Raw genomic sequence first — 15175 nt, 5'->3', positions numbered from 1 at the left:
ACTAATGCTCAAAACTATTTGTCACCAAATTTGCATTTTTCACACAAGGGAAGTTTCAGGTGAAATAATTGCACCCATCCCCAGCTCTGAGCCTGGGAATTGAGGACATCTCCCAGCCCTTTGCCATTGTGTGAACTAACTCAACTGGACACTCATACCAAACCTCTCACTGCTGAGGATCCATCTCCAGACCAGATTCTCAATATTGTGTTTGGGCAGCTCTGTCCTTTTAACATTTGGCAAGGTTTCCCCCCAGTGTGGTGTCACATAGAGAGAGCTCAAGGGGCAGCTGGAGATCTTGGCTGAGTTCATGTGGGTCACTCTCCTCCCCACAATGGCAGAAGGAACAAGGCTGTTCCCTGGGGAAGGTCAAGGAACTCACCCCAAGTCATATCTCACAACCTGTTCCAGCCCCACAGCACCCAGGTGACGGGTCCAGAGACAAAAATGTCACCCCCAAACCCTCAGCATGAGGTCCCCATCTCACACGCATGGCTGCAGAAAACCAACCCTTCAGGCTTTGCACAATGGTGAAATTCCTTTTCCTGGTGGGGGACACAGAGGGCACTTCCCTGCACCAGCACCCAGGGCTGGAGGGGATGAGCATCCTCCAGGGGATGAAGGCAGTTGGTCACACACCAGCCTGGCTGGACCTTGGCCAGTCCTGTCCTTCGGAGGTCCCACTGAAAACGGCGGTGGTCAATAAAAGAAGGTAACAAAGGTTAGGAGCACTATTTTTCTAAGAGGTAAGTTAAATAAGAGGAAATAATCCAAAATGACTCAATAATCTGGTTTGTAGCTGTGTACATTAACTTTTTAGTGGCAGCAAGGTTTGCAGACATCTCTAATGATTTTCATGAACCCTTCAGATGGGAATGGAACAAAGCAGCTTGGGAAATTGTTCCTAGTTTCAAGTCTCAAAAAACACATTAGGATACCTTGAATTTCCTATGTTGCAGAAGCTAGGCAAAGGAATGTTAATAAACCAGACATTTTTTAATCCAACCTGCCATTTTTTCCCATCAATTTAATCATTCCCTGTGACCTGCTGCCCAAACAATGAAGCAGTGTGCAGGGACCTGAAAGTCATTCATTAATGTTTACAAGATACTCAGATAATAGTGGGAGAGAGGAATAGAGATAGCACGTATGAGTAAATGATAGCAATAATATGTTCAGTCTCCGAGATTACTCATGCTATAAAATCTGAGCAAGTACATAAGTTTTCACAGGTTTAGGCCTTGGCTTGGTCCAAAGATACTTTCAGGTCAGCCTGTTAGGTCCATGAATGAAGCACTCCCTGGATCTACTTGGCTCTGTGGGTAGGAAGAGGGAAGCTGTCAGATATCAAGAATTTGGCAATATCACCATGCTACTTAAGTCATGTTAGTTAACTGGAGGAAGATCATTCACTAAAACACTGTGTTGATAAATACCACAGAAGTGTGGAGCTGGGGAGGTCCAGAGGAACAAACATTGTTTAGGTTTTACAGTGCAAATCACTCTAGGAACAGAAAAATGCCTTTCCATTTTTCCTGATCCCAGACATTCCTTGGAGCATAGGCCACGGCTGCTTTATTTTTAAAATCAACAAGTTCTTCTGAAGAAAAAGCATTTCTTGGTCTCGTGACTGCCACAGCAGAGAGCTCCGTCCCCTTGCAGTCAGGCAATGAGCTTCCTGCCAGCTGGACTCACGGGCTGCTAAACCCTGCCCCAGCGAGGCACGAGCTGCCTCTTATCTGCCAGCCTGGGCTGGAGCAATAGGATTGAGACATTGCAAGATATCATCTGGGAGAGCAAGATAAATCCAGGCGAGTTGATTTGTCAGACTCTGCCGAGCACGCAGGCAGCGCATGGCCCCGGCAGCGCCGGCTGTGCCGAGCCCACCCAGCCCTGGGCAGCTTCACCTGGACACAGGGGCTGCCCTGCAAGGTCAGGGGAGCCTTCAGCCTCGCCAGGCTCTCATACTGCACACACACCACCATGCCCAGGAAGCACCAAGGCCATCCTTCCTAACAGCGCCGTCATTGCATCCTACAAGCAACCCCAAGGGTCTTATGCCAGCTGGATTAACCATATCAAAGCTGGATTGTGCAAGAAAAGCAATTTATTTCCCCTCATCGTGAAGTTGGTTACAATGTGAGGGAAACACCAGTACTACACATTTAACAAGGAAAAGTGTTTCACTCCAGAAAAATGCAAAACTGATACTCCTTCCATTCTCTGGCTTTGTTCTTGTTGTCCCTTATCTCCGTAACACATCACAGCATGCTGTGCCTGAAGGCTGTGCCCCATCACCAGGCTGCACCACCACCTGAGAGTTTCAACTTTCTCTGCGTTTTCAGTCTAGTTCTGTACTGGCTACTTTGTACCAGTTGAAACACCTTATCTCCTTGGCTGGATCAAGGTCTCCTCTGTGTGTGTTGCAGTTTAGCAGTCTGGCATGTAAAAACGGCAAGTTTCAACTATCACCAGCTGCTCTGTGTTTCTGTCCAAGACACACTATGCTTCCCTCCAACAGGATTTCTTTACAGACTGGCTTAAACCTCACCTACCTGCAGCAGGGTATAAGCCCATGCTTCCTACTAAAGATGTAGGAATAGGCAACCAAGTGGGGAAATTCAGCCTGACACATGGGGCTGGCAGAAGTGATGCTCTGAAAGCCCAAGGAGGCAGGAATAGCCAGAAGAAACCCAAACAGGGTGTGTATATGAACACCTGCAAGGCTGGTGTTCACACTTGAGGCAGTCATCCGGGTGGTCTGTAAAGGGCACAGCCAGCCTGCCATTGACTGCTCCTTTAGTTGAAGGGCCTCTTTGGAGCATTTCTTTTTCTGCACCCATTACAAAAGCAGCAGAGCTATCGGCCCCTGTGAAGGTGTTCTCACTGGTGTACCTGCCCAGGTTCACACTGCAGCCCAGAGGCAGGTCCAGAGGAGAAGCACCCCACACCACTCACGTGCCCCCCTCTTTGCAGCCACTTGTCCCCTCACCACCTCCCAGACAGCAAAGGCTGTCCAAGTCTCCAGACTGAAATTCTCAGTATTATCATTACTGTTATAGCATCTAAAGAGGACCCAACCAAGAACAAAGGACTTGTTTTGCTGGATCCTACACATCTCATGTGCTTGAAGGAAGTTTCTCTGTCTGAACACACTGATCGAGTTCCTGGTCTTGCAAACTCTTACAGGCATTACCATAAAACCTCTGAGAAATTACATGGGAAGGAAAATGACCAGGCCCTGTAGAAACTGCCTGGTCCTGTCCTCAAGTTTAATTAATCTGTCCATGGCTTAAGCTGTTCAGAAACACCTCCTGGAAGATGAAGGCAGGACAGGGAGAGCTCAGGAGGTGTTAATGACCCATGGAGAGCACTACTTAGCTGACACAGGAGCTCTGCTTGTTGTGGTCTTGTGGAGCTCCTGCTGTTCTGGAGGGTGTCCTCACACGTGGATTGTGTTTTCTGTGTCTTTGTTCTCAGTCAAGGAAGGAGTCTGAATGTCTCTGCTGAGAGACTCCCTATCAAGGCTGGAGTTTCCTTGTTTTGCATTTCTGCTCATCTAACAAACATATTTACTATTCTCAAGCACTGTTTTCCATGGATCTCCACGCCTGTGTGCAACAGCTGCAGTGCTGACCCCTCCAAAGCCACATCTGCAGAGGGACTGGGAAGTGTGTGCACTGTGTCCCTCCCAGGCAGCACTGGGCTCTGCAGGGACCCGCTGTGAGCCACACATCAGTGGTGCTGTGCCAGCTCCTCCATGCTCTGAGCATTCTCCAGCCAGCTCTTTCTGTCTCAGAGTTAGACCTGATGTGTGTAACAGATCTGCTCCCTCCCGAGGGAAAGCTCTGCACTGTCGTCTTTTTGCCTTACCCAGACAGGCAGACCGATGAACCCCTGAGATACTGGGAACGCCGGCTACTAACAAGGTTGGCCAATGCCTGGGATGTCTGGGGGCTTCAGGCATCTTAGCTGAGCTCTTCCTGCTCAAGAGAAGGCTAATTAATCAGCTCTGCTGGTCTGGCATCACCCAAAAGTGAAAATACTTTCTGGCAGGGCAGCAGGCACAAAATTAGCTGCTGCATTAAACTGCCAAATCTCCTTTATTAGTTGCATTTGGTGATGATGAGGAGTGAGGCATTAACCGGTCCCTGATGGATAAAGAAACTATTACTCTGTTTTCTCTTTGCAGCTGGGAAGAGGAAATAGGTTTTATTACTGAGATTTCCTTGAAGACATTCACTTGACTTTGTGGCATCAGAGACGGAAGAGAAATGAAGAGCACAGGAATCTTGGCACAGCAGGAGAGATTGTGCACGGATAATAACAGAGAGAAGCACCAGGTCAGTTGGGAGCTGAAAATATACTTAGGTGATTGAATCCTTGTGTTGAGTTGAAGCTTTGACAATCTGCTGGGCTTAACTAATTTCAGCATTGCAGCCAGAATCTGTGCTGGCACTGAGGGCCTAAGCCAGTGAACTTGCTGGGAAGACACATTCAGGATGGATGAGAATGAAACAGAAGAGAAAAAAATAGAATAGAAATAATAGATTATTCATTCTTTGTTGTTTGGTTTTGTTTATTTTTTTTTTTTTTTTTTACTTAACATTAGATTTAGAACTTACCCATCCTTGTTTTAGGCCTAGATCCCAGCTAACGTGACATGACCCTACTGAAGGAAGGTGCGGACTGGAAGAGCCCATGCAAATCACAATCCATGCCTTGAAATCTCAGAGGGCTCATTTTGGAATGAAATACTGAGTTTCCTAAGGGATAATGGCAAATTCTTGAGTTTGTTATCATTTGTTACCAAGAAAAACACAGCCTGGACACAGATGTCCAAGAGATCTAGAGCAGACCAGAGCAAAAGGGCAGAGCTGGTACAGACCTGACCTAAGCATGGTGGGGGACCAATGGTCTGTGAACCAGCATTGGGAGGAAAGTGGAAGAAACACCCTAACCATGTGGGGAAAGAGATCTTGTGACAGGCAGGCAGAGGCAAAAAGCCAACCTGGATGTGGTAACCCAGGCCTGTGGGGACCAGGATGCAAAGCCCAGCAGGTTCCTCCTGTTCTTGGTCACTGAGGGACCCTTCTCATCCCATGGGCATGCGGAGCCCGGTCAGGAGGAGGGTTGGGAAGAGAAACTACATGAAACCATCTTGTCCCATCACTTCTGACAATGAGGGGAGCTGACATGGGCAGGTGGGGCAGATGGCCAAGGGATACCCTGGACAGGGTGTATTTGAACCTCCTAGGAGGAAAAGTTCAGACTCCTTGCTCAGGCGCTGGCCCAAATATCAGCACAGCGTGGTGAGATGAGCTTGTCTCTCAGAACAGCTCAACCAAGAGGCTGGCAGAGGCCTGAGCTTTACTTCTGGTAGCTCTTGCTGGCTGCTGCTCAGGGCACCGCCCCCCAGCTCTGCTGTACCTCGAATCCTCCCGCCTCCCTCCACCTCATTTTCCACATCTACAAAGTGGAGCTAAAGCTAATTACAGCCCCTAGAATGGAGCTGCATCACTTGGCTTTACCAGTGTTTCAAAAGCACCCAGACATAAAAGGTGCTTGAGAAAGCAGAGTATTGTTATTACTAATAATTACAAAAATTAACCAAATATTTGTCTAGCAGCATCCATCCCCACTGCTGCTTCTTACATAAAACACACACATGCTCTGACTGCCAAGCCAAAGCCCCAGAATCACTACATCAGCCCTACGGTATCGAGAAGGGGGGCAAAGTGCCTTGGGTCTAAAAAGGGTTGTCTGTTCCAGCAATTAATTTAATTGTCCTAAATATAACCCAGGTATAGTGCAGATCCAGATTGCTGGCTGACAACAAACCCAAACAGGGCCCAGAGGCTGTGAGGCAGCAGGTTAAATGCTGCCTCTGAAGCTGCTGGGCTGATCCTGGCACACGAGTATATTTTCTCTTGGTATTCGCCGCCGCTTGCTGCTGTGGAGTTGAATTCTCGTAAAATGTTTATCAATGCCTGGGCATCTTCCAAACCAAGAAAGGGTGCGTGAGAAGTGTCCCCTTGCAGTCAGCAGAGACTGGGTTTCATCACTTGTTTTAATTCCCGTCTTCATAATTTTATTGCTTTTTTTTCTCCTGTTTTCTAATAAGCTCTTCTAACACCTAATGAAATCAGTTCATTTTTCCTTCTACTTACCTCCCCCTGCTGCCATCGCGATTACCTAGACTAGAAAAATACAGAGCACGGGGTCCTGCAGGCTGAGGTTTTAGTGACTGATTTCAACTGACATGAGCAGAATCGGCAATGAACTTCAATGTCATGGAATTTTGATTCCTCCCTCTTCCGTATTGCATAAAATATCTGAAGGGGACAAATGCCAAGGAGTGACAAGAATTCTTTTGGGTTGTACAACCAAAAATGAAACTAAGAAAGGAGCCATTTCCAGAGGGGGAGATGCAGTCAGCTGTGCAATCCTTATCTGTAATAGATGGCATCTCTCACTGACGTGATCTTTATTATCCTCCTATCTCAGCATCTCACAGGCTTTAATGGATTCTCCCTCCAGCATTTCTTCAAGACTCTGCCATTGTCCTACACACATTTTACTAACCAGGACCAGAAGTACCAAAAGGCCAAGACCCAGCTTCCCTAACTTATGCTGGCACTCAAGTTCCTGTTGGTCACTGTGTAAAACCTATCTGTAATCTGGGCACTACATTATTTAACAGGAAATTCATTTGCAAAGGTAAAAAAAGTGTTCTGTGGCCACAGAGAGGCAAAACAAATCTCATAAAATCCAAGTTTATTTCCTGCTCTGCTTTCAAAACAAAACACAATAATTTTAGCAGACAATTAAACTCTCTGATTTCCAAGGGAGGCAGGCACAAAAATACTTTTGAGGATCTGAGCCCACATGATTATGTAAGGAATTAGTAGGAGAGAATTAACCCAATCGCTGGAGCATCCTTGTGGCAAGGATATCATCCACACTCGGGGCTGCAACATGGGAACATGTCAGAGCAAAATGTAAAACTCAGAAATACTTAAAATTTGAATCACCAAAGTGCCAAAAAATGTCACAACATTGCTCCATGTCAGGACAATATCTAGCCTGTCCCCTTTCTACCTCCTACCTCGCCACCGTGCTGCCTGTACTCCAAAAAGCCAGGAAGAAAAAGCCCAGCATTGCACGTACTGCTTCCAAGCACACGGGACCTCCATGCGGGGCAGTTGCCCGTGGACTGGCTGTCTGTGCATTACCCTCTGTGCATGGACACAGGCTCTGTGTCAGGGCAAACAGCCCCTGAGCACCCATGAGACATTTGGTAGGAGGACTAGGGGTGCCCCATGCCGAGCAGACGCAGGGATGTGGGGACAAGGCAGCAGCAGGGCAGGATTTCCATCGCCAGGCAAGGATCTCACATTTCTCCCTCCACCCTGGGGCTGCTCCTTAAATATACTGTGATATTAAACCAAAACTACTTTAAAAACATAAAAATAAGTAGGAGCAAGCAGGATTTGGGGAAGGAATGGGGAAGGTTTTGGGCTCTTCCTCAGGACGTGGTAATGAGGAGCATTGGGTGAAGGCAGTTCCAAGGTGGGCTCCTTGATTCCAGCCTGACTGGGACATAAAGAAGATCTGGCTCCTTTCCCAAATTTTAATGCTGTCACAGTCAAATTTATCACTCTGAAACCGGTGGAGTTGTTTCAGGAGTGAGGACTGGGGCAGCAGCAGACCTGGGAATGCAGAATGCAGACACTGGGAACCAAACCTCCCTGCCTGGGATGGACGCAGCTCCCAGCACGGCTCGGACAATAAAAGCAAACCTTCCCGGGCAGGCAAAGGCTGCCTCGACTGTCACTTTAATTGAAACCTTCTGCAGTCGTATACTTCACCTTACGTTTAATGATTCACCTCTTCAGCAGCCCACTTGTACCTTTGAATCTTTGGGAAGGTTAACTTGTTGATCCTCGAAACTTGTCTGCAGGGAGAGAGGCAATTCGCAGGGAGGCTCGGAAGGAAAAAGTATCGAGTTTTCTGATGAAAAGTATTTTTATTGAGGGAGAAGGAATGAGAAAAGAACTGCAAAATTCAGAAGAGCCAATGAGACTTTGCAAAGAAAAAAGAAAACAAGAAGAAAAACCAAAAAAAAGGAAAAAAAGTCAATAAAAAATTAGGAGGGGTGGGGGGAGCAGTTGGTTTAGTTCCCAGTTCCTGGGAGATGGTTTATTTCTGCTTTATAGGAATCAAAAATATATTTGTCATTTACCAAATTAAATAAATATAATCCTAGCATTAAATTATTTTTAGTACATTAAGAGTTACATTCTTATGGGCAATAATCTATTTGTAACACTGTAATGGAGTAACTGGCAATTTCATACAGCTTCGGGATCGATTTTTTCCTGTTTGCCATGTACCTATGCAAATAAATATCCCATTTGATTCATTTCCATATCGTAGGATCTGCCTGTTTCTTTCTTACTCCTTTAATATTTAATTATTTAAAACAAGGAGAAATCTCACAGGAATTTTTGTCTCAAAAAATAGCTGACTTTTTCTTGTCATTTGAGAATAACAGAAAAAAAAGATGTGAAAATCTAATTCTTTTTAAGTCCCAAAACTGAAACTCAAATAAGGACGAGGAGAAAAAAGTCTTAAACCCCAGAAACCAAACTTCCTCCCCTCCCTTTTTACATGAATATTCTGAGTTTTACTGTAGCTATTCATAGTCATACCTAAATGTAGTCTATAAATCTACTAATATATTATTTAACACTCTAACTACTGGTATAAAAAATTATAAAATATTCTGTTGGCAATACATTTAATTGAATTCTTTTTAGAGACAGCTTGTTACTGCCAGACATGCTTTTAGAGATAGTACGGAGAAATAAAAGAATTCCAGAAGGCAGTAAAACAAATAATCACCATTTTCACCATTACTTCCAGATACCCTCCTATCCAGTCACTAAATCCTTTAAGTCTAAATCAAAGAGTTTCCGTGAACAAAATTGCACAGATCATTTCAAAGAATATAAAAATTACGTCGACGTTTTATTTGAAGAGAGAAATTGAAATTCACACAGTACTCTACTGGCTGAGAGTCCGGGGAGTTATTAAAGGAAAAACAGAAATAAACCAGGCTAGTTTAGCCTGAACTTTAGAGGCCTGTTTCAAAACGATCAGGGTCAATGCAAATCCCTCTCTTAATTACAATGTGCTTGTGCCTCTAAAAGTTTGAGGCACTGTCCTTCTTCTTAGTCTCTCTGCTGATTTTTAATATCAGGTATCTGCAAGATTGTCTGAGACGTAGGAGTAATAAATAATATTATAAACCATTCAAAGCAAGCACTGCCTTTTATTCTTTTTATTACTTTTTTCCCCAACAAAGCAACTTACACATTTGGTTTGAACTACCTCAGCACAACTCCTAATCAGAGAAGTATCTGTAGGGGTTAGCGAGGTTTTTTTCATTGTAATGTCTGAACTCTGACAGATCTGCTGAAAAGAAAAGAGGTCAGTAGTGCTGCTCAGCCATGGGACAGGGATTTTCAGCTTCCGCTGGTCACACACTTCAGTTTGGTGGGTTCCAGGATGACAAGATTTGGGGACAAGCAAGGAATTGGGCTTGCCCCACCACATCCCCTGCCAGGAGGCTCCTTACTCGGCACAGCCCCGCTGAGGCACGGACAGGCTTTGGTCCATAACTGGTTAAAAATCGACTGGGTCCAGGGTGGGAGAGATGGGGCAGAACTGATGTGGGGCTGTGAGTGCTCAGTGGAATGAGGACAGTCCTTACCCACCTTCCGAGAACTGCTGTTTATGCTCAGCCAGTTTGGGAAATCAGGCAGGAGACAGGCAGATATCTTGCTCCTATGTGGCAAGAAAGTAATTTTTGACAGGCGAGTCTACACTGTCTCCTGGCACCAAGCAGATACGCCAGTTATTTGGGCAATTTTGCCAGAATATTATCCTGGGGGTTGACGTGCGCACAGCATGGATGTACACCCCTCCATCATCAGAGCAGTTCTTCTTGCAGAGTATTCATCTGAGGGTGATTCAGCATCCCAAACAGGACACCTGGACACGGCACAGGGGTTAAAACATGTTCTCAGGCCGTGAGGGGAGCCATGGCATGGCATGGAGGCACTGAGGGCCGGCCTGCCACACTCCCCTCCACAGGCCCTGGCTGTCCCTCCCTCCATCCAAACCTCATCCCACTGGTCCTGTCCTCCAGGGCACCCTGTGCTTCCCTTCCCAGTACCCATCCAGATGCTGGCATTTGCCAAGGGGTATCTGCAGCCACCTAAAGCCTCTGCAAAGGGAGTGACACAGACTGGGCCGGGGGCTTGTGGCCGGTGGGCTCGGTGGGAGCCAGGCCGGGCGAGGGAGAGGTACACTCAGGTGTGCCCAGGGCGTGCTGGGACAACCAGGTTTTACCACAACATTCAAGTTTTTCCACTTCCAGCCCTCTCCCTTGCAGTAAAGACCAAGTTAGAATGCAAACACTCAAATTTACAATGAGAAAAAAATAAAAAGAAAGCAAGAGAAAGGAGCCCCGATGAGCATTGCAGCACCCCACTGCCTGCCATTCCCATAGGCCCAGCTGCTGCTCCCTCTTCTCCTCCTGGTCGGAGCCCATGCCTCTTCCCATACCCAGGAAAACATTTTGTTCTGCGTTAAAGGCTAAAGCTAACACATGACCAGCGAGAGGCAGCAGTTTATTTAGCTCTTGGAGTTTATTTTAATTGCGGCCTTGTTTTGTAATGAGGACGGCTGCAGCAGGGGGAGCCTGCTGGGATCCGGGGGGCTGTTCCAGAGGAGTTTCCTTATCAATAAAAAGAAGTCTCAACTATTTAAATTAACAACAACTGCATGGCATGTTTAGCTGCTTTGTTTTCTGGGAAGTTAAAAACTGTACATAATTGCTTATTAAGGATTTCAATGGCGGGCTGCAATCACAAGTCCCCTCCAAGTGCCACCTTTTACATCCCCAACATCCATCGGGGAGGAATGAAGATGAGAGAAACGGGCCCCGTGTTCATGCTGACAGACATAAAACAGCCTGGTAAACCTTAGTAGTTTGTTATGATGATGCATGAAAAAAAAAGGAGGAAAAAAGTAAAATCATGTGATTTTTATGCAAATCAGATGAATTGGACGGTTTAAAAAAACCTTAAATGTCAGGTAGATAAGATCACATACACCTAGAGCAGTGTCATGATGTTCTCTGTACATTACATTCATACTGGAAACCAAAACGCGTTACAGAAATCAGACACCCACAAAAAGCTCTGAGATTGCACTGAGAACAGGTTCCTGCAAAGCACCGGCCTCTGACAAAAATAAAAAAAAAAAAGGCAAAAGAAAAAAAGTAGGTTAGATTAGAAAACAAGATAGCTGAATTCAGGCAGGGACTCGGCTGTCCCTGCGCAGCCTGGCCTCGCTGCATTCGCATTAATATGCACAAAACTCCTTTTAAGTAACGCTCATGCAGTGGCATCCAGCTCCAAAATGAGCAGGCTGTCCCTTAAACCCATCCTCATGCAGTGCCACCCAGCTTCAAAACAGGCAGGCTGTCCCTGAAACCCATCCTCGAGGGCCACGGGGAAAGAGAAAGGTTCACAGGCTCTCTTCTGTCAGGCTAAACTTTTCTCTCTTAGACGCATTTTTTTTTTCCCTTTAAAAGTCCTGGCAGTTATTTTTGTGTGAAGATGGGGAAGCCTTATGGCCTGAAGGAGTTAATTTCAAAAGAAAAAATTATAGTGGGGTACTGTTTATTTAAGCAGCGTTTTGTAGAAGACAAGGCACTTCTTTCCAAGGGTGCGGTTCACCTGGGAAAAATACGCACTGGCCTCGATATACCATAAAAACCTGATCTGTGTCCCCTGGAGGGAAACAACCCGAGCCCGGGGACTCCCCTCACTGCCAAGTAGCACCTCCAGCTCCGAGGCCCTTCAGCACCCAAGGGCAGCTCCCAGGGATGGCTGAATAATTTCACACTGCTCTGTGCCCTGCACACCAGCACACAGGCAGAGGGGTTGTTTTTCATCCCAGGAGCTTTGCCAGGGGAGGACATGAAGAAGCTGGAGAGGGACAGTCCATGGGAGGGTGTGAGGCACCTGCGGCAATGCCCAGCACTGCTCCTGCCTCTGCTCCTGGTCCTTGGAGCGGCTCCAGCACCACCAGAAATACCCCTGCCAGCTCCAAGGGGGACCATTTCCCAGCAGCATCACCCCTGTGCCAGCACTGCCACCACTTTGAGGGGTGGCACCGGGGGGTTCAAACCCTTGCCTGGGTGAGGAGCTCTCTGCAGCGTAGAGGGTCTTTTTGAGAGAGGGGTGCATGGGGCTGACCCCCCCCAGCGGGGCTGCCACAGCCTCCCACAGGCAGGGCCGAGCTGCTGCTCCTCCACGTGCCACACAGGCGCCTCGTGGGTGTGCAGGAGCCATGCTGAGCCTGGAGCCACTGAGAAACGTCCCACAGCCGACATGGGGCTGCCGTGGCTTTGCACACTCCCACCAGCCACCCTCCCCACCACGGGGCCGCCGTTGTCCCCCAAAGAGAAAACGCTTGCTGTTGCTTGTGGAGGCAGGGCAAGCTGTCCCACCGGGACACTGCCACCCTGGCAGCCACCACCACCGCCAGCGGCAGCCGTGCAGGTCCCCAGAGCTGGGACAGGCAAGGGAAGCGGATGTCAAGGCCGCACTCAGCAAGGATTCCTCTGGCTAATGGTGGGAGAGGGCTCCCAGGAAAATGACTCCATCCCCAGCTCCCTCAAGTCCCCAGCAAGGCAGCACAGGGACCGCTGTTGGTTTTGGGGCAGCAGGAAGCAGTGGGGATCAGAGGCGGGTGGCAAGAGCCGTGGGTAGCTGCAGCCAGGCCGTGAGTGACAGTGAGGGAGTAGGAGAAGGTATGACACCAGAGCAGAAAGGCCAAAAACTCAGCAAAGGTGCCCAGGCCGCTCAGCTCCCAGTCCGAAAGGGATGCTGCTGGCTGCTCCCTATGTCCCCGCAACGAGGCGGGTTAGGATGGAAACTCTGATGCAAGCCCGGCTTGGCCGTGGCCGGGCAGAGTGAGAAATCTCCCCCGTAAGAGTGCTACTTGAACGGAAGCTGTGCTCGACCTCGGGTCTCCACCAAAAATCCCCCAAGCGGCAGCCCTGCCGCTGCTGCTCCCGAGCGTCCCGCGGGCGCTGGGCTCGCTGGGCTCCGGCTAAAGCGAAAGCGTCACGCACTGCAGAGAAATGACAAACAGAACAGATCTGTCGCTCCCAACAACCCCCTTCCTTTGGGTTTCATTGCTGGGGAAAAAGAACAAAAAAAAAACCAAATCAAAATCCGGGAACAGAGTTGCCACTCGGGTCCGTCCCTCCTTGGGTCACTTGCAGAGCCGGGAGCCCCCTCCCTGCCCCGGGCCGGGATCGGAGTCGCACAAGTCACACAGCTCCAGCCGCGCTCGCTCCCTGGGAATCCCACACCGCATTTTAACTACAGGGAAGCCGTCTCTCCAGCATATCTGTACCACCTCGAGCGTCTCGGGAGTACCATCCCTGTCTTGCCACCGGGCTATTTTTAATGACGAGTCGTATTAGCAGAAGGGCTTTCTTCCTAATTTATTACCCCCCCTCCCCGCCGCCCAACCTCCTTGCTTTAAAATGTTTCGGTTCAAGAGCTCATCTGAGAAATTAAAATAAAGGCAGCACCCGGGCACTTTGCGTCCAAGACGGCCGCTCCGTGGGCTCGCCAGGGCTGGAATCAGTAGCTCCGAGCAACTGCACCGGTGGACCGAGGGCACCGTGACCTGCGGTGGTTATTCCCGTAAACAAATTTCTATTAATCACCAGGGCCCGGGAATGCCTGCACAGCCCAGAGCGTGCCTTCCCCCGCTCCCCACCACCCCGACCGGCAGCTCGCAGCCCAAAAAACCCGTCCGGGAAAGCAAAATGAGCGATGCGAACCACCCCTAAAGCCAAGCCTTACTGCAGGGCCCCAGGAAATAAACACGCGAGGCTGGGGGACAGGCGCAGAAATCCCCAGAGATTTACATCCAGGGTGCTACATCTGCACGGGGGAGTGGGGAAGGTTGGGGTGACAGGTCCCCTCCTCGGCACCCCCTGCGACACCCGCCCGAGACACTGATTGCAAGGCTTTGCATCATCCCCCCCTCCCACCTCCCAGCAAAGGCCTTTGCCCAGCAAGACGCAAAAAAGTGCAGAAATAAAATCCCTTTCCAGAAAAGCCAAAGCGATTTTGCATCCCCAGCACAGTACAACAATTCTATACAAGCAGAATATTTATAGACTTACAGGTTATTTTGCAACAATAACAAAACAGCTACACAGAATTAACCCACCACTTGAGTGTCCTGGAAAGGAAAAGAGAACACGGAAGGAAAAAAAAAAAATAAAAGAAGAAAAAAATAATCAAAATGGTTTTTTTTTTTTTTTTTGTCTTGAGAATTCTGGTAAAGAAATAAAAAAGAAAAAAAATTAAAAATAAAACCAAAAGTGAATATGGGGAGTTCATGGGGAACCGTCTTTAAGGAAAAAGCTTCTTTCCCCAAGAGTAAATCCCATTGGAGGCCCTGAACCGAGTACGGCTGTTTGCAAAAAATTATTAAAAAAAAAAGCTGAATGAGGGAAAAAATAATTAAAGAGAAAGAAGTAAAAATCCAGAACAATGCTGCTGGCTCCTGGCTTTGCTCGCTGGGTTGTTTGGTTGGTTTGGGGTATTTTTTTGGGGGGGGAGGGTGTTTTAGAAACGCGAAAGTGACCCCCCGCCCCAAAATAAATCAATAAAAAATAAACAAATATAAATGATAATTAAAAATACATATATATATATATATATATATATATAAATATATATAAAAATAAAAGGCGCGGTTTTTTCCAAGATCTCTTCGCTCGTTTTCGGAGAGGTTTGGGAGAAAAAAAAAAATAAAAAACGCACAAAAAACCAGAAGCGGAGGCTGGTGGTGGCAGGGGGGTGTGATGTGTGTTTGCACCGCCCGGAGCCGTGCCCGGGACCCCCCGTTTTCCTCTCCCGCCGTCGCCGCCGCCGCCGCCGCTGCTCGGTCCGCGCCGCGCGCGCTGCTCCGCGCCCGCGCGCCCCCCACGTCACCGACAGCACCCGCCGCCACGTGACCCGCCGGCCGGGAGCGACCACTGCTGGGAGGGGGGAACGGGGAGGGG

The 15175-nt window shown here is 48.1% G+C and overlaps 1 long non-coding RNA gene across 2 annotated transcripts; it reads right to left on the bottom strand.

Moving 5' to 3' along the window:
* Positions 1-4551: 4551 nt before the first annotated feature.
* LOC132077617 (uncharacterized) lies at positions 4552-15125 on the bottom strand. Of its 2 annotated transcripts, XR_009419084.1 has the most exons (4): positions 14934-15125; positions 14288-14346; positions 9379-13782; positions 4552-8085 (listed from the first exon to the last, which is right to left on the bottom strand). It is a non-coding gene; the product is annotated as an uncharacterized LOC132077617 (long non-coding RNA). The 2 variants fall into 2 exon arrangements; XR_009419083.1 differs by lacking the exon at positions 4552-8085 and having other exon boundaries at positions 9332-13782.
* Between the last annotated feature and the right edge of the window lie 50 nt (positions 15126-15175).

Source organism: Ammospiza nelsoni, chromosome 10, assembly GCF_027579445.1.
Source record: "Ammospiza nelsoni isolate bAmmNel1 chromosome 10, bAmmNel1.pri, whole genome shotgun sequence".
NCBI classification, from domain to species: Eukaryota; Metazoa; Chordata; class Aves; order Passeriformes; family Passerellidae; genus Ammospiza; species Ammospiza nelsoni.
This window is presented reverse-complemented; position numbering and strand designations above follow the sequence as displayed.